Source organism: Pinus tabuliformis, chromosome 7 (assembly GCF_031772625.1).
Source record: "Pinus tabuliformis cultivar Carrire ecotype Pingquan chromosome 7, CPIR1, whole genome shotgun sequence".
NCBI lineage: Eukaryota > Viridiplantae > Streptophyta > Pinopsida > Pinales > Pinaceae > Pinus > Pinus tabuliformis.
In genome coordinates, this window is record NC_142293.1 from 1,394,086,441 (window position 1) to 1,394,106,111 (window position 19,671).

Genomic DNA, 19,671 nt, shown 5'->3' on the forward strand with positions numbered 1-19,671 from the left:
TACGTAGCGATCCAACCACCTTTTCTCGGATATCTGCAAAGTTTTGTTTTCCTGTGTCACAAACTTGCGAAGCTTCTGATCCAACCAATCTTCAATTTCCTTCTTCGTAGGGTTCCAGTATTTCGACATAGGACATCCCTTAGGCAGATCCCGTTCCCAACAACAGAACCATTTTTTGGCTTATTGGGGCGTGACCCAGGTTCAAAAGTGATTAGACAAACAAATCCCGAACTACCGACCCTTTTAGCAACAGTCCACGAAGCGTGGACTAAGGTCTCACCCGAGGTAGTATGAGAGGGTGCTGGAACCAAGTTTCCGCACCCCAGGGATGTATTGATGAATTCTGGGAAGTTCACAACCCGATCTTGCGCGCTCGCACTACCCCACATAGTTGTTTGACCTTTGCGTAGTTTTGGTACAGAGCACGAAGAGGTGTTGTCTAGTTCCTTTACCCTTACTGTGTTATTATTATAGATATCACTTAATTTTGTGGGCCTAGTAGTCTTAACAATCATTCACATTCATAACAAGTGCATGCAATCATAGAATGTAAAGAGATGCATAAAAATATAACATAAGCATAAGCATACAAATCTATGAATAGATGGTTAATATTTCATAATCAGCCTAGCTTTTATTAAACTTTTGTTCTATTACAATCACAATTTTGCCCCATGCACTCAGTTGCAGGGGTCCATGCACATAGTTGTAGACACTACCAGGCCTCTACACACTCAGCTGCAGAGCCTCTCTCTACTACTATGACCCAAGACCCGGACTTATAGACTCAGAGCAAATATCGTACTCAAAAACCCATATCACTTAAGATCAATACTGAAAACTCCATTCTACCCTTAGAGCCTTGCTCCTTTTATACATTCCCATGGTATGTGGACCATGCGTAGGCCAACACATTCTATATTGAATTACATTATTTTTAAGGCGGACTACCCTAGACTCTCGCACTCCATGCCCCCATTTTGTGGGGTCTTTACATTACATTGACCCAAAACTTCAAGCTACAAGCCCCAAAAATCCACTATGGGGGGGATCCGTTTTCCAACACATCCAAAAAAAGGCTAGGATAGGTTGAAATCCATTGTCATAACCCGACAAAACCATGCTAGCGACATCAAGTGAACCATACACCAACATGCAAATCCATGCATGTCCAAACCAGCTAGGAAATCAAACATGCAAAAGGTTACCTGCAAGTATTCTTGTTGAAGGTGCTTGAGTCATGCTTTCCTTTCCTTTATCCTTGCTTTCTTTTCCTTTTCTTTCCTTTTCTCCAAACTAGAGTGCTCCAAGAAAAATTTAAGTGACCAAGAGTGAGAGATAGAGAGAGAGAATAATGATAGAGCTCCAAACTTTAACTGACAAAAGGTTACCAACTGATACTCGTAAGCATTTTTATGAATGAGGCCTCTATTTTATTCATTTTCCATTATTTTCCTTCAATTTCTTCCTCACATGCAACCTATGACCTTTCACCTTACTTTTCTCCTAATTTCCTTTATTTTCATAAATAAATGTGTTAAAAATGCCTTTTTTCCTTTTAATGCCTTTGCCTTAGTCTTTGCCAATCTTCCTTAGCCAAAGCACACATCCATTGATGCCTGTGACGATATATTTTCCCAACATTCTTCTTGGAATAAGTGTCCCTCAACCGTGGTCTTATTTTTTCCTTTATTAACTTCTATTACATGAACTTTTCACCAAGGTTGTTACAAAATCTGTCAAGATATATTTTTGCAAGGAAAGAAACAAATTGGTTAGGGCTCTAAACTTTCTTGCATGGAAAAAGAATACATATGTGAATCTCATTGAAAATTAGGTCATCGAATATTTCAAAGGCTCAATCACCAAACCATCGAAAGAAGATGCTAAAGCACTTGCAAATTTTATGAAAGGGGAAGTAAGGGATCAAAGTATTCTCATAGAATCCATAAAGGATCCCCTCATCCCATATGCATCTAAACTCAAAACTTCAAAAGAAATATATGACAAACTGGTAGAGTTGTTTTCTGTAAGCACTGCATGAGAAGTTATATCATCAAGGAAGGAACTCTACAAGTTAAGGATATCAAAATAAGAAAGAATGGCTTCATACTTTATGAGGATATCTGAAATAAGTGATCAACTTCAAGCTCTGGGAGAAATAATGTCTAACAAAGAGATGAACACCGTAATACTAAATGCACTATCAGAGGAGTGGGGTAACTTTACTTCAAGAATTTATGGGAAGAAAGAAGCTATCCAGGATCTATGGTCACTATGAAAGACTGAGGAAACTAGGTTGAAGGTAAAAATTGATGTAGGATCCAATGATAAAAAGTCAGAATATGTTGCTATGTCAAAGAGAAAAGGAAAGTTTAGGAATGTTGGTCCTTTAAAAGATAAGAAGAAGATGGTTAAGATTCAATGTTATGGATGTCAAGAATATGGGCATTATAAGAGATATTTTCCTAAGCTCAAGAAGGACAATAAGAAAATAAGTAGATAATAATCCCATATCACCGAAGAACTAGAGGAAGTTGAAAAGAAGAAGTCCAAAAAAGATGAGATAAAAGATCTCTACTATGATTGAGATAGTCTTCCTCAACTAGTTATTTTCAAGCTTCTATTTTTCAAGTTTTCTGTTGTAAGATATGACTATTTTTAGTCACTAAGGAGCATTATAGGATGCATCATGGCATCATAGAAGAATTGAAAGCAATAGCTCGTGAAATCATCATAGAGAAGTATGAAAGATAGAATTTTGTGGCAATAACCTATGAAAGGGAATAGCTCTTGGTAACCTCATTAGAGGCATAAATGGTGCCTATGAGAAAAGGAAAAAGTCATATAGTACAAAGCACATCATACATAAATCAAAAGGAAAACATTTTTTGAATGAGGATACTCAAGATCCTCTGTTAGAATCTTCATTGGAAGATTCAACAACTAAAAGGAAGCAAGTGTTTCATCAATTCCAACTTGTGCGAATTTATGGGATGGTGGAATGATGTCAAAATAAGTGAAGAGGATCAAGGAATTGAAGTTATTTCAATCAAGGAAGATGATGAAGGGAGTCTAGATGACATAAAGTAAAAATGAGGTATGTATGCTTTTATTTTATAAAAGAGATTCATGTCATATGGTTGTAGGTAACATGAATGAATGTTCTACCTAGAGAGCATGATAAATAAGGTAGGATATCTTCCTTTGAAAGGATGCAGGAAGGCGTGGGTCACTTATCAACTAGATGAAATCAACATAATATGTCCTCATATGAAATATGTGGTTGATTAAGATTGGAGGAACTCTAATTGGAAGTTCTTGGAAAAGAAATGTGTGAATAAAGAAAGGAAGAGATCATGAAATATGCTACGATGGAAGAAGAAATAAACATCCAAGGACTGAAAGATTTGACTATGATATCTCCATGAAATATATGAAGGCCCTGATGAAGTCTCAAAAGGAAAGAGACCCTTGACATTATATATGTTTTGGAGATGTGTCAATGTGTATGCCGGATGCTGATGCAAACTGAAAGATGTCATGATGAAATACCATTACAAAGGTAATTTTTATTTAATTATTATTTTTGAATGATATCTGAATTGGATTATGCATGGTTGCTAAGGGAATAATTTTGGAAGTCTCCTACAACTGACAATCATGTGGTAGAATGAAAGGTCCTTAAGAAAACATGATATGAAGAGGTAGCATGGCATAAAAGAATGTTGGGTATGGACTAAAGGATCACTTTCCAATGGAATAAATGATGAAATGACTTATGGATGAAAGTGATGGATGGTTTGTGCCCTAGGAAGAAGTCCAAAAATATGTATACTCTATGACAAAGAATAAATTCATGACATTAAAGGAAGGAGTTCTATAAGAAGCTGGTTGTCCCGTGATCTCCACTTGAAGAGATGTTGAAAGCAATTCCCTAGTCAAGTGCTTATTTAATAAGGATCATGGGTACATTCCTGTTTATAGGAATGGGTACATCCCCTTAGTGGAATGGGTATGTCCTCCCTAAGTTGAGAGGGAGAGATAGATACATAATTCTTGTCTTCACTTGGGAAGATAGAATGGAGGATTGGGTAAACAACTGGCATCGGATACCCTTTAAGGATGAGTTAGGGCATCCAAGATAAGAGTAGTCATAGAGGATCGATATTCTTTGAGGACTCGGAACCCAAGATAAGAATAGTCCTGGTGGAACACACTATGAGAACCCAGGTAGGGTATGTTATGAGAGAGATGGTGATAATGGTGTCTATACATCATTGGTCTCGCTAGCATTTAACTCTAATCTTGTGGAGAGATAGAGTTGTTAGTCAAGGCCTTGTTATGTGACAATGTTGGTTGATATTTTGTTATACAAATGGGTTACCAATCCAACTCTTCTTATGAGAATTCTTCAGATTGAGAATGTCCAAGTACCTTGTATCGATTATGAATACCTTCCTTGTTAAGAGGGATTATTGAAAAGTGTAACTAGGTTCGGTATTCATAATGACATGTTTAAATGTGATTTTATATAATTGATGTAAAGAAGAAAATAAAATTATTTTTGTAATACTTGAATCATGGGTTTCATGATTGTTGGGTTGTGTTATATTCTTTCCACGACTAGCCCACCTAGTTAACTGGGGGTTAGAGGGGCACCCGTAACCCCACTTTATGGGGTTCAGGGCAGTACCCCGGAAAATTTTGGTTTTGGACCAGGTTGGGCAGACCCACCTATGATTTTGTGCATGATTTTAGCACATGTTTTTTGGACGCGATGGTTTTCAGTCCATGGTTTTGGATGCAATGGTTTTCGGTCCATGGTATTGGATGCTTCGACATGTATAAATATGTATCGTAACATTGAAAGGAACATAATGAAAAATCAAGTTGGTAGTCCGAGTTTTGGGATCTAAGGGAAATATCTGTGTATGTGTTTTATGTGTTATGCTGTCGCATTGTTTATTTTCTCTGTTTTAGAATTCGTATGCAGGTAATTGTTGTACGGGGTTAAAACCTAGATTTGGTATCAGAGTAGTTTTGGCTTCAAGGGGATGCCTTTGTTGCTGAGGGGTTTTTCTCGGGCCTATGGTAGACCCTGTTCAATGGGAGATCTGCGAGATTGATTCTAGTGGTGAAAGAAGATGGCAAGTAGTGGAAAGATAGAGATTGAGAAATTTAATGGTGAAAGTTTTGATTTGTGGAAACTAAAAATGGAGGATCTGTTGGTGGATAAAGATCAGTGGATCATGGTAGATATGGGTACTAAACCAACGGGAGTGTCCAATAAAGAATGGAAGAAGTTGGATCGGAAGGCAAAGAGCACAATACAATTGCGTGTCTCAGATTTAGTATTGCTGAATGTATTAGGGGAAGCTACGGTGAAGGCTTTGTGGGACAAGTTAGGGACATTGTACCAATCTAAGTCTTTGGTGAATAAACTGTTCCTGTAGGAAAACCTGAGGATGAAAGATGGAAACTCGGTGATAGAGCATCTGAACACATTTAACATTGTGGTAAGTCAGTTAGCATTTGTTGATATAAAAATTTTAGATGAATATAAGTGCATCAGTTTGTTGTGTTCTCTACCAGATTTGTGGGATAGTTTCGTTATTGCAATAGGTAGCATTGCAACTGCCTTGCAGTTTGATGAAATAATATTATCCTTGCTGACGAAGGAAATGAGACGTAAAAATATGGAGATCCTGAATGGTGATGCCTTGTCTGTACAAGGATGGTCCCAAAACATAAACAAAAATAAGTCATCGAGTGGGGGATCTAAATCTAGAGGGATATCTAAATCTCTAGGAAAACCTGTAAAGGTGGTCTGTTGGAAATGTAGAAAGGAAGGGCACTACAAAAGGGACTGTAAATCTAAAGCTCCTGATAAAGGAAAGGGATCCAATGATGCTCCTTCTGTAGAGGCGAAAACCACCTCAGATGAAGGTGGGGATGTGTACTTGGCTTCTTCAAGTACACATGTAGATCATGAGGCATGGTTGATTGACTCAGGTGCATCCTTTCACTTCACTCCCCATAAAGAGTGGTTCTGCGAGTATGAGAAATATGATGGTGGTGATGTCTTCTTAGGGGATGATAGGAAGGCTAGAATCATTGGTCACGGAAAAGCAATGTTGAAGTTGCAAGGTGGAAGGGTTAGAACACTTCTGGGTGTTCTGCATATTCCTACATTGGCCAGAAATCTGATTTCTGTAAGCAAGCTAGATGATGCAGGTGTAAAAACAATGTTTGAGAAGGATACCTACAAGATGGTTCGGGGAGCACTGATATTGATGCAGGGAGTTCATATTGGAACTCTGTACAAGCTGCAAGGTAGCACTATTGTTGATGGGTGCAACAGTTCTGTGGCTCCTGAAAGTTGAGCAGAAAATCTAGTGGTCTCTGGAGAGAAGACCATGTTGTGGCATCAAAGGCTTGGACATATTGGAGAAAAGGGCCTTCGAATACTTCATGGAAAAGGTATGGTAGAAGGTATGAGTAATAGCTCTTTGGATTTTGATTTCTGTGAAAATTGTGTATATGGGAAGCAGATTCGGGTGAGTTTCCCCTCTGGTGGTAAGAGGGCGAAACATATATTAGAGCTTGTGCACAGTGATGTATTTGGACCTGTGAAAGGTTCCATCACTAGATAAGTCTGTGTACTATGTATCATTTATAGATGACTTCTCAAGGAATACATGGATATATTTCCTTAAGAAGAAATCTGTAGTCTTTGACAGGTTTAAAGAATTTAAGGCTCTGGTGGAAAACCAGACAGAGAAGAAGATAAAGGTGTTGAGGATAGATAACGATGGAGAGTTTTACAGTAAGGAATTTGAAGACTTCTGTAAGAAGTGTGGTATAGCACGGCAAAATACTACTACATATACACCTCAGCAAAATGGAGTTGTAGAAAGAATGAACAAGACATTGATAGAAAGGGAAAGAAGCATGCTTAGTGGTGACGAGTTAAGACAGGAATTCTTGGCAGAGGCGGTGGAGACAACATGTTACTTGGTTAATAGATCACCTTCATCAGCATTGGAGGATAAGACTCCACAAGAGGTATGGACTGGTAAGAAACCCTCTCTTTCACATCTGAGGGTATTTGGATGTGATGCATATGTACATGTTCCAAAGGAGAAACGAACCAAGTTGGATAGTAAATCTGAAAAGTTCATCTTTATTGGGTATAAGGATGGTTTAAAGGGTTATTGTTATAGACATTTTTGGGCACTGCAACCCCAATCAAACATGTCCATAAACCAAGGGCTCCTATGTCCCTAAAAGTGTTGTTTCATACCCTAAAGGAATAAGGTCATCTGATTACATCATCTCCCAGAAGTTCTCCACAGGAAACTGCTTAGAACTGGTCAAAACTGGACCATACAGGTTACTCAGTGTTAAAGGTGCGATGCATCCCACCTGCCCAGGGAAAAGGGTGCGATGCATACTGAAAAGCCCTTCTGTAGGGTGCGATGGGTGAGAGTGGACAAATGGCAGAGACAGTTTGCGAGGTGGCTCATCATGGAATCTTCCAAAAACTTCTCCTATGACACTTGCCTCTCTGAATTCGCTCAGGGATGAGTAAGAGATCATCAATCTCCAAGTGGAATCAAGAACTATCAGAGAGAGGACACTAATCAAAATCCCAGAAGCTGACTCACCCCCCTACAATCATCTATATATGGATCCCTAATCCCAGAGATCCAGAGGCTGGAATTTTGTATCTTGTAAGGAAGTGTTGTTGGTTTCTTGTTGGAATATCATAGTGTTGGGTGATCTAAGATTTTCATGAGGTGAAAGAAGGGCTTTCATGCTGGAGGATGATGCTGGGTTAGAACAATTGGTTGTAATCCTCTTTGCTATTCTTGATATTAATAAATCTATTCAAGTTTTCCTCCACATTATTGTATGTTTGATGATATATGCATTTGTGTGGTCAATATACATCTGGTCCTATATTGTTTATGATTGTAGATCTTTGTTCTTCGATAGTATTATGCTGCTTTGATTCCACAAGTGCTCTTTGAAGCTGGGTAGACAAAGGAGAACCAGCAAGGATCTGTCAGAAGGGAGAGGAATCGAGCAAGGAAGTGCAAGACTGAGGTTGGTGCCCTTCATTCCACTCTTATCTACTTCTCATAAAGGAAAACAAAAGTAGTTTTAGTTTGTTTGTTTCTAAGATAGCTACCAGTCTTAGTGGGACTAGCAGCTCCGAGTGGACACTAGATTTCTCGATAACAAAATGGCGACTCCACTGGGGAGCGAATAGATTGTTTGTTTTTCTATATTTGTTTGTTTTATAAACTTACAGATGGAGCCTGAAGCCAAGCCAGCTAGCCTTCGAACTACATTTTCTATGCAAGTGCAAAGTAGATCAATGCTGCTTCAGTCTATCTCCGGGTTTTGTTTATAAATCGAAGAATCGATTTGCAAACGTTCTAATTGCCCTAGTGGTGGCTCTAGTAACCTCATTCGATCAGCCCCTATGATTTCTATTTACTATATATCACTTGCCCGGCCTAAATCCCTGAACTGAGTTGCAAACTGTGACCCGGGACCCAGTTGAAGTCTCATTCCTGGACCATTGCACCTTTTACTCTTGGGAATCTAGATGCACTGCACTTCCTGTGTGTAGTAGGTGTGTTGCATCTCACTTTCCCTGTGTTAAAATTCCACTGATCAGACAAGACCTCTTCTACTCTCAGATTTTGGTTTTTGTGTTCACTCTCTTCAGTTCTATTAAGGAGTTTTACTGTCTGTGATTAGTATACCACTGTCGAAACCCCCTTCCTTTCCATCATTCCGCCTCCATTGTGCAAAGAACTGTGAATGTGTTTATGTATTTTCTGCCATTTTCAGTTCTCTTTTACAAAGTAGTAGCATAGTCGAACTCTCGTCTTTTGATTTGAAAGTGTCGCAAGTGTCATTTTCAGTCAAAGAAAAGAATTCTATTGTTCTTGATGGTCGATTATATAGTTACTCTTGTATTTGATTTGAATTAGTAGTTTTTCAAGTGTCGAAAGCAGTTTTCAATTAAAAATAGTAAAGTGTTGTCATTATCTTCCTTTCATTTTTGAAGAGAAATTTGTTAGTACTATCGCTTTGAAAAGATAATTCAGATTTGTACTTAGAATTCTTCTTGTCATTCACACATTAAGAAAGCTAAAAAAAATACATGCATGTGCATTTGCATTTAGACTGCTTGTTGGTTTGATTTAGGATAGTGCATCTGTGTGTGCTCTCTGCTCTATGTTGAAAGAATATAATCTCTCTTTCTTTAGTAGCTAGGATTTTCATTGCAAAAGAAGATTAAACGATTCTTTATCATCTTAGATTGCATTTTAGGAATTGTACATCTACATCACGCAGTGAACCTGAAAGGAAAATTTCTTAAGAAAGATCAACTGTAAAATAAATTTAATGAACCTAAAAATACTTTGGAACCTATTGCACAACATCTAGAAGTCTAGGCTAGAGATGTATTCCAGCGTCGTAAAGCCTGGTAACTGTCGCTTTCATTGTTGGTTGGGTGATTTCTCCTCCTTGAGACGAAAAGTACCAGTACAGACTTGTGCTCCCATGTACCGTCAAGTATATATTGGGAGACCACAATAGGCTATATCCTTTATCCATAGGAAGCCGTGTCTGCCACCCTATCAATCGCAATGCACTGAACACAGCATTCAGGAAGATTGACTGTCGTATCGTAAAAAGTATTCTGCAGTTTTTCGATTGGTTTGGTAATCCCTCTGTCTAGATTTCCAGAGTAGTCTCTTTCGTTCCTTTTCAGACTCCTTATAGGAAAAGGTCCATCTGAGCACTTGTCAATTCAGGCTCATTAAAAATCGAAGGCGACTAGAGTCATCTTTTGTTTTTTCTCGACTCTTAAAAATTGAAAAAACAAGTTGTGTCAAAACGTCTAAAATTCATTCGGAAACATTTTTCCCCTTTATTTTTAGTTGATCAAGTAATCCGCAATCGTGGAGGAAAGCCAATTAAAACCCTGTCGTTCGTAGAGACTTACGAGTCAACCGTCTTTGTCTCTAGAGTCAAAACTAATCCGGACAAAGCGAACTCGTTTAACCAGCTCAAAGTCCCCTGGTCAGGTTGGAACAAGTGTTCCGACACCCTCGGAGACTCCGGTTACTCCAAACATTTCTGGTACCCCTGCCTTTACAGAAGAGGTTCCGCAGCCACTAGAGGATAGTAGAATTGATCCTAGTGTGAGGGTAAACAATTCTATACCTGAACCAGCTCCATCTACAGCCGATTTAGAAGGTGTTATTCCCCAAACATCTGTCATTGCAGAATCTATACCTTCTTCAACACCGGAAATATTTTACAGACCTGACGGTCTACCTCTTTCGCCTGGTTTGATTGCTATAGAAGAGATTATGGCGGATCACCTGTCTAGTACTCCATCGCATTTTGGAGTTGGGATCACCCTATATCCTTCTTCGTCAGAAATTAGTCTACCGTTATTGAAAGTTCCTGTAGAATCACTAAGAAATCTTTTGGATAAACTAGATATGTCTGAACAACCGTCGACATCTAGGACTGTGTCATTTGACACAGCAGTGACATAACTTCCTCCTGCCACTCCAACAATGTTCGTCGGTGTACCATCTCTCGCAACTAGCTCTCAATCACTGGATGGAATCCATCCAAGGGATGTTTCGATGGTATGGTCTGTTCCCATTTGTTCATCCAGATTAATATCTGGAATCTCTTATGTTGAGTCTCAACAAATTGATCCTTCACAATGTCAATTTGGGCAGTCCAATCCTCAAAGGCAAATAATTCCCTTAAGCACCGGATTACTACCGTATGGGGGGCAATATGCCATTTCATTGTCACCTCCGGGAAGTCAAACATACGAGAGTTCGCAACAGAATTCAGGTTATGCTGGAATTACATCAAGTGGTTGGATGCCAATACTGCCTCAACAACCAAGAGTTGTATACTCAATGCAACAAAGTTTGCCTATGTCAAATATCCCCACTACACCGGCTATTGTGATGGTGTCACAAGTACAAGCGTTACCTATTGTATGCCAATCTCAAGTCTCTCAGTTCGCAATCCAATAGCCCCTTGTCACTACGATGCCACCACAATCATCGATTAGTAGCTCCTTAACTGGGGTGACCCAGGCTCAAACAGGTACCATTACCCCTCATCTTGGTCAAACAGCCAGTATTGGACAACAACACATGGTCTCACAACCATGGATGGTGCAATATTAACAACCACAATTCCAACAAGTTTACCAAGGATCTGAGCACCAAGTCTTTACAGGTAATGGGCAGCCATATATTCAAAATGGTCAACATCAACCATTTCATAATGGTTATGTCCATCAACCTTACCAAAGTTATTAGCATCAAATGCACTATGCTAGTATGCAAAGACCCACTGCTCAAGCAATCCCATCTTATCCTGGGTATGCTTCGCTGAACCTAAATCAACAGTTGCCCTTCGTGGTAACTTTAGAGTTACCAGATCTAAATCGGCTAAAAAACGATCCAATCGCTTACGCCCCTTAGTGGCCAGCAATTCCTCATAAACTTTTGTCAGATATTCCTAAATTTAATGGAAATCCGGGTGAAGACCCATCGAATCATGTGATCACCTTTCACCTATGGTGTTCATCTAACACTCTAAATGATGATTTGATCAGGCTTCGCCTTTTTCAGCGAATGTTAACTGGTCCGGTAGTAAAATGGTATATCGAATTTCCTAGAGCTTTGTTTGATAACTTCAGTACCCTAGCCACAACCTTTTTAACCCATTTTCAGTTACCCATAAGGTACGAAATGGGAGCAAAGCTTCTTACCAATTTCAAACAAACAACGACCACTCACATATCCGATCATATTCATGAGTGGTGACGTCGTCGTAGAATGGTAAAAACATATGTTCCTGATCAGCTGTTAGCTGAATGGTTTATTAATTCGTTGTTACCGTCTATTACAGAAGATGTGGAAAAGGGAGGAGTCATCACTAAAGAGCAAGTAATTGCTCGTGCGCAATATCTAGACTTGATCTATACCCAGTTTGGCACACTCTACGATAAATCCCTGATGCTCCTAGACCGGAATTTTCCACTTCTTCCTCTCCTAAATAAAACAAAGACTCTCATGCCGGGGACGACGTGATAGGAATGACCAGCACAAAAACCGTAAAGGCTAAGTTGAAAAAGGCCCGTACAGTTTCAGGTCAAAATGCAAATGAAGAACTTCTCGCCTCGGAGGTAAATGCCATGTCGACCCACAAGGGCAAACAACTGAAGCAACCAGGGGGCAAGAAGAAAGAGAAAGGGAGAAAGAAGAAGCAGGATGAGTCATCCCCTGAAAAATCTTCTGCAAACCCTTCTGGAGATAGAAAACCAAATCGTCCATGCCTAATATCTGATGAGGATCATTGGACAAGAGAGTGTTCGTATAAAGCTGAGCTTAGAAAATTCTTCAAGAATTCAAAAACCTCGGCATTATTGACTGATCCATTTCCAAATCCAGGAACAAATCTAGTTGCTAGTGACAATGCTTCCCCATCCCAAGTCCTTATGCTGTCCATTTCAAAACAGAAAAATGACGCTTTGATATCGACAAGGAATAAAGATTACTGGAATCCACAGCTGTCGAACAACAAGGCTACTGATCAACCTAGTAGTTCGATAACGACTTCGACCGAAGTTGTGCCACCAATCATTCCTGAGCTAACGATAAAGCCACCAAAGGGAGTAGTACAGAAATCGATATTTAATCCTCATGCCAGAGCAGCACAGAATTATAATATAGTAGAGGACTTGGCCCAATTGCCGTCCGCTATGTCGAATCTTAAGGTACTGAAAAATTACCCCTCCCAGAAGCAGGCTTTATTATCAGCAATAGGTGGGATTGACACAATGGATTCAAATCTTGTGTCCTTTAATCACAAAGGATATGACCCTCAGTTACCAGCTCAACTAGCTTTCCTTATTCAAGTGAAAGCCCTCAACCAAACTGTTCATCGAACAATTATTGATGAGGGGGCATCTACATGTATTATGTCGATGAGTTGCTGGAAAAATTTAGGCTCACCACCCTTGTCACGATCATCAACGATGTTAAAAGCATATGATGGATGAACATACACCCCATACGGGATTTTAAGTAACTTGCAAGTTGAACTGGCGGGAAAAACAGTAGAAATTGATGTCGAAGTTATCGATGGAAACATCGATTACAACATCCTATTGGGAAGGCCATGGATTTATGCCATGGCCGCTGTTTTGTCAACATATTTCAGAAATATTGCATTTCCTTTCCAAGGAGGAATTATAATCGTTGACCAACAAACCTTCCTCCCCAATAGTTCACAAGTTACAGGAAGCATTCTGATGATCCATGGAAGCTATCATTCGCTTCAAAATGTCGGAGTAGGCCTACTAAAAGACCCTACATTGATGGGTACTTTTGCCCTACCACCTCCAAACAATCTAGCGGAAGTGGCCATAGTGGGAACCTGCAATATGATATCTTCTAAATTTAGAAGATTCCTGAACATTATGATAGCATGGATCATCGCCATTTTAGAAATATTGTAGCAATCAATTTTCTTGGCCTAGGGGGCAAACCCAAATCAACACTCATCAAGTGTTTGGATACATAGGTCTAAGGAATATGGCACCTCTTCAGTTCCTTGGTCGCATGTACATTCTACAGACGAAGGAATCATCCAGTCAAATATGATAGGAGAGGTACCATGGGAAGATTACCACCATTGTTCCCATATTCTGAATTACCATGAAGATTATTCCGGCAATCTTAATCATCCTTCAGTTTTTTATTTTCTATCAAATACTATAAATATGGTGGATTTTGAGGACAGTTACTATCTTGTGTCAACCTCATTAAAAAATGAAACAACTCCCTTTCCAAATCGAGTCTTTGATTACGATCTCGTAAAATCCAAGTTGAGTCTTTCAAAGATCTCGAAGGTAAACCTTCATTCCAACCACCGTGTTGAATGCAATGAAGCTTCGGGGGTATGCACCTCGGTTTGCGTGATTATGCTGGGGGCATGCAAACTTATCATGAGCAGTGTTACCGCAGGGTTCAAGCTCATTAAAAAATAAACCTAGCCACGAGCAGTTTTTATGCGAAGTTCAAGCTCATTAAAAATTAAACCTTAGCAACGAAAAAATGTTTCCCCTAGAGTTTAAGCTCATTAAAAAATGAACCAATCCCTGGTAAATAACCATTGTGAATGCATAATCATCAGCTTTTGAGCCCCGGTCATGTTCTTACTGTCACCTCCACTCTGTTTTAACCAATCATTCACCTCCATTTGATTATTTACCCCTTTTGAGGAATAGCTGTGAAAAGTGATCCTGTTAGCCATCCTTGTGACACTGCCATGATTGAAAAATTCCAAACCTTACCTGGAACCAGCTGCTACCTGAAATTATCACTCGTTCCTAAAAAAGGAGTCTCCTTTAAGCTCTTTTCACCTGACTCGTAAAATATGAAAAGATTGTCAAGCGATTGGCCTCTCCAGCTCGTTAAAGTGACTGGAAGTGCTATCCCTCCTCTAGATTTTAATCTTTTTGGACCTCAGGGATTATTACACAAAACGATCGAGCGCTTGTCTTGTTCGGCTCGTTAAAATTACCGAAAATTCATCCCTTTTGTATTATTTTATACTTCTTCGGACTTAAGGGATTATATGACGAAAAAGGATTATTGAAGTTTCCTTTACATCCCTTTCGGACTCTCTAAAATTGAAAAGGACAGAGTTATCTTTGTCGTTAAACTCGTTAAAACCGAATAGCGACAAACTTGTCCATATAGACAAGAACAAGTTTCACTGTCGCTAGGCTCGTTAAAATATAGCGACGGGTTTGCCCGAGGGGAAAATTGTAGAACAAGCATATATTATCCTCCTCAAGCTTGACAAAAATAAATAGGTACTGGTCAGCAATGACTGGGGAAAAATTTGGAAGAAAACTTGAAGAAACTTTATTGGTAGCAAGTCGCTCTTGAACATGACACTTTCACTCCGCATCCGAGTTGGGTTGGGTTGTTCTATTCACTGGTCATATCACCATTAATCCATCACACCATCCATATTTGGGGTTAACGCTACCAATCCATGTCAGTGTCACTGATATGTTCAAGAGAATTCGCTCAAAGAATTCACCTGTGTCTTATCCGCTGCAATACATTCACGCTCCATTCTTTCATGACCGCCACCTTGGACCTTGTATCATCAGATCATTTTCACCTCCAAAATCATTTACTCCGTTCCGTGTCATAGATGTGGGATTCATTAAGGCCCTCCTATGGCGGGTCGCTTCTTGTCAACATCAGCTCATTATCTAAGAAGTCGACTTAGGACCAACCCTTTCAGTACTTTGAAGCTTGCATGCCTCACTGGCAAGTTTCTCACTTTCGGCGACAGGTTTACATCAATGGCCTTCGACTGAAAGATTTTTCGCGGTGTTCGAAACCAAGTCCCTTATTCACACCATGTGAATTGTACTGTAGTACCTTGAGGGTCATCATCATTATCGGTGATTCCTCTCGTGCATGTTAACAGCTTACATCATTGGCTGGTAATCAGGTGATATCTTTCCATGTTCAACTCCAGAACATATTTCACATGGATCGACTTGTACTCCAAGTGAAGATTGAACGAGTTTGAAGACCCTGGATCTAGTTTCATCCATCCGGGCTGCGATATGTTCAGGAAAATAAAGACATCAAATGTACATTGTTGCTGCACAGATGGTCATCCGAATCAAAGGATGATGACTCTATCAGAATCATTGGTCTCCCGCACAGACGATTGTCTGTCTTATGTACATGAAAATGAATTTATAAAGCTGAGCATGGGAATGCCCGCCTCAGCTAGATTATGAAAAATATTATGAAGATAATGTATTGTATTGTATCTTATTACAGGTCGCCTTCCAGCTCGAATCCTCGTGATAAAGCATTTCACCTGACATCAAAAGATTAACGACCTCATGCTTTAGGGGGCAACTGTTATAGACATTTTTGGGCACTACAATCCCAATCAAACATGTCCATAAACCAAGGGTTCCTAAGTCCCTAAAAGTGTTGTTTCATACCCTAAAGGAACAAGGTCAGCTGATTACATCATCTCCCAAAAGTTCTCCACAGGAAACTGCTCAGAACTGGTCAAAACTGGACCATACAGGTTGCTCAGTCCTAAGGGTGCGATGCATCTCACCTGACCAGTGAAAAGGGTGCGATGCATACTGAAAATCCCTTCTGTATGGTGCGATGGGCGAGAGTGGACAAATGGCAGAGACAGTTTGCGAGGTGGATGATCATGGAATCTTCCAGAAACTTCTCCTATGACACTTGCCTCTTTGAATTCGCCCAGGGATGAGTAAGAGATCATCAATCTCCAAGTGGAATCAAGAACTATCAGAGAGAGGATACTAATCAAAATCCCAGAAGCTGACTCACCCCCCTGCAATCATCTATATATGGATCCCTCATCCCAGAGATCCAGAGGTTGGAATTTTGTATCTTGTAAGGAAGTGATGTTGGTTTCTTGTTGGAATATCATAGTGTTGGGTGATCTAGGCTTTTCATGAGGTGAAAGAAGGGCTTTCATGCTGGAGGATGACGTTGGGTCAGAACAATTGGTTGTAATCCTCTTTGCTATTCTTGATATTAATAAAGCTATTCAAGTTTTCCTCCACATTCTTGTATGTTTGATGATATATGCATTTTTGTGGTCAATATACATCTGGTCCTATATTGTTTATGATTGTAGATCTCTGTTTTTCGATAGTATTATGCTCCTTTGATTCCACAGGTGCTCTTTGAAGCTGGGTAGACAAAGGAGAAGTGGCAAGGATCTATCAGAAGGGAGAGGAATCGAGCAAGGAACCAAGTGCAAGATTGAGGTTGGTGTTCTTCATTCCACTCTTATCTACTTCTCATAAAGGAAAACGAAAGTAGTTTTAGTTTGTTTGTTTCTAAGATAGCTACCAGTCTTAGTGGGACTAGCAGCTCCGAGTGGACACTAGATTTCCCAATAATAGTTATAAGCTTTGGAACCCAGCAACAAGGAAAGTTGTGTATAGCTAAGATGTTGTGTTTAGAGAGGTGAAAGATGTTATTAAACATGAAGTACAACCAAAGAAACCTGAGAAGATAGAGTTTGAGCTAAAGGAGGAAGAATCAGACTCTACAGTAGAGGAGGAATCAAAAGATGAAGAGCCACAAACTATGGGTGTGAGAAGATCAGTCTGAGAAAGAAGGCTGCCAGAAAGGTATAGTCCATCTACTTTCTATTCAAATTCTACTTTATTTATTATTGATGATGATCCCAGAACTGTGAAGGAAGCAGTATATTCAAAGGATGGAAAAGTCTAGAAAGAGGCCATGGTTGATGAAATGGAATCTTTGCACAAAAATGAGGCTTGGGATCTAGCGCAATTGCCAGCTAGAAGGAAACCCATTGGCAACAAATGAGTGTTCAAGAAGAATACAAATGTAGAAGGAAAGATGGGAAATACAAAGCTCGGTTGGTAACAAAAGGTTATTCTCAGGTGCCCGGAATTGATTTTGGTGATATTTTTTCTCTTGTTGCCAAGGTAACTTCTATTAGGTTACTTTTATCTGTTGCTACTGCTTTTGATTTTGAGGTAGAACAGATGGATGTGAAGACAACATTTCTTCATGGGGATCTAGAAGACGAAATATACTTGAAGCAACCTGAAGGTGTTAAGGGAAAAGTTCCCCTAAGGTCTTGGGCTGATACCCTAACAGACTGAAAGTTGTTTATACATAGAAACACACATTCCATACAGCCATAATGCTAATATAAGCAAACTCTATGATAAGGGGTGTACCTGAGGTCCTATGTTTGAGAAGGTCCTTCCAGGGTCCAAACCCTTCTTGGAGTTCCTTTTGCTCCTTTGACCTGCAAAACAACCAATTCAAGAAAGTACAACAGTATATGGACTAAACATTATAAAGAAACCATCTTCATATTATAAAGAAAGGTAGTTAGTTATGCAATTAAACAACCATTCACATATGAATTCTAACATGAATATCATAAACATGAAGAAGATTTATATCAGGAACAAAGACATGTGTTTCTTTTATTATAGACAAATAAAGTACAGAAAGGAATAATTTCACCTGAGTCATCCTTTCGCAGGCTCCAAGTGGAACCATCCTCCGGATTCATCCAATCTCAAGCCTTTAACAAACTCCTTCCATGACTTACTTCATGATATCATAAGTAGTAAATGGACATCATCACACAAGGAAACAAGGGTTTCCTGTAAAAATGGGGGAAGTGTAGGAGGCACAAGGATCTTCAAACCTGGTCAGGAAAATCTAAACATAATAACCTTTCTTTCTCTTCTCTCCTCCCTTAGGCCTTCCCATTGAAGCCTTTTTATACTTCTCCCAAAGTAGTTTTTTAGTTGGGAATTCGTTGGGAACAGTTGGGCCATAGGCACTAACAGGTGATCAGCAGGTAAAACACGCGATATCCACCCGAAATTAAGGAGATTTATTTTTTTTAAAGTGTTTTAAGACATATACGCGGGTTTGGTATACACAGACCCACGTATACACGCATTTAGCTCAGGGCAATGTCACGTATAGGGAATAAAACACTGTTTTTTAAATTTTGGACCAGGTCTGGAAGGAGGGGTTGCCCTAGGCCATGAGTGCGGCATCACAAACCATAAGAGTGAGATTTGGAGCTATAACAAAAGGCTTTGTGGTGAAGGGTAAGAAATAATTGGTATGCAAGTTAAAGAAGTCTCTGTATGAGTTACAACAGTCACCAAGGATGTGGTATCACAAATTTGATACATTTATATGGGGACTTGGCTTCACCAGAAGCAAAGTAGATCACTGTATGTATTTTAAATTAATTGGTGACTGTGTTATTTATCTGGTCTTGTATGTGGATGATATGTTGCTGGTTGGAAATGAAAAAGAAATTATCCAAGGTTTGAAGACCCAATTGTCCTCCAAATTCAACATGAAAGATCTTGGTGCTGCAAACTATATTCTGGGCATGGAAATTAAAAGAGATCGGGCAAAGAGGAAGCTCTAGTTAAACCATAGGAAGTATGTTGAGATAATACTGCAGAGGTTTAATATGCAGGATAGTAAACTGGTGAGGGTTCCTATTCCTGTAGGTGTGAGGTTATTTGCTGAATAGTGTCACAAGACACAAGAAGAGGAAGAGGACATGTCCTGTGTTCCATATGCAAGTGCAGTCGGTAGCCTGATGTATGCAATGGTCTATACTAGACTAGACATTTCACATGTAGTGGGAGTATTGAGTAGGTTTATTTCAAATCCAGGGAAGGAGCACTGAACAACAGTGAAGCGGGTTTTCAGGTATTTGCATGGCGCTAGTGATTATGGTTTGTGCTACTAAGGAAGACCAAGATTGGACAGAATGTTGGATATTCGTGGCTTTGTTGATGTAGACTAGGCTGGAGATCTAGATCAGAGAAGATCTACAAGTGGGTATGTGTTTAGCCTATTTGGAGGTGTAGTCAGTTGGATGAGTAAGAAACAATTTGTAGTGGAACTATCAACTACAGAGGCAGAATACATGGCAGCCACTCATGCAAGCAAGGAAGTATTTTGGTTCCAGAGATTG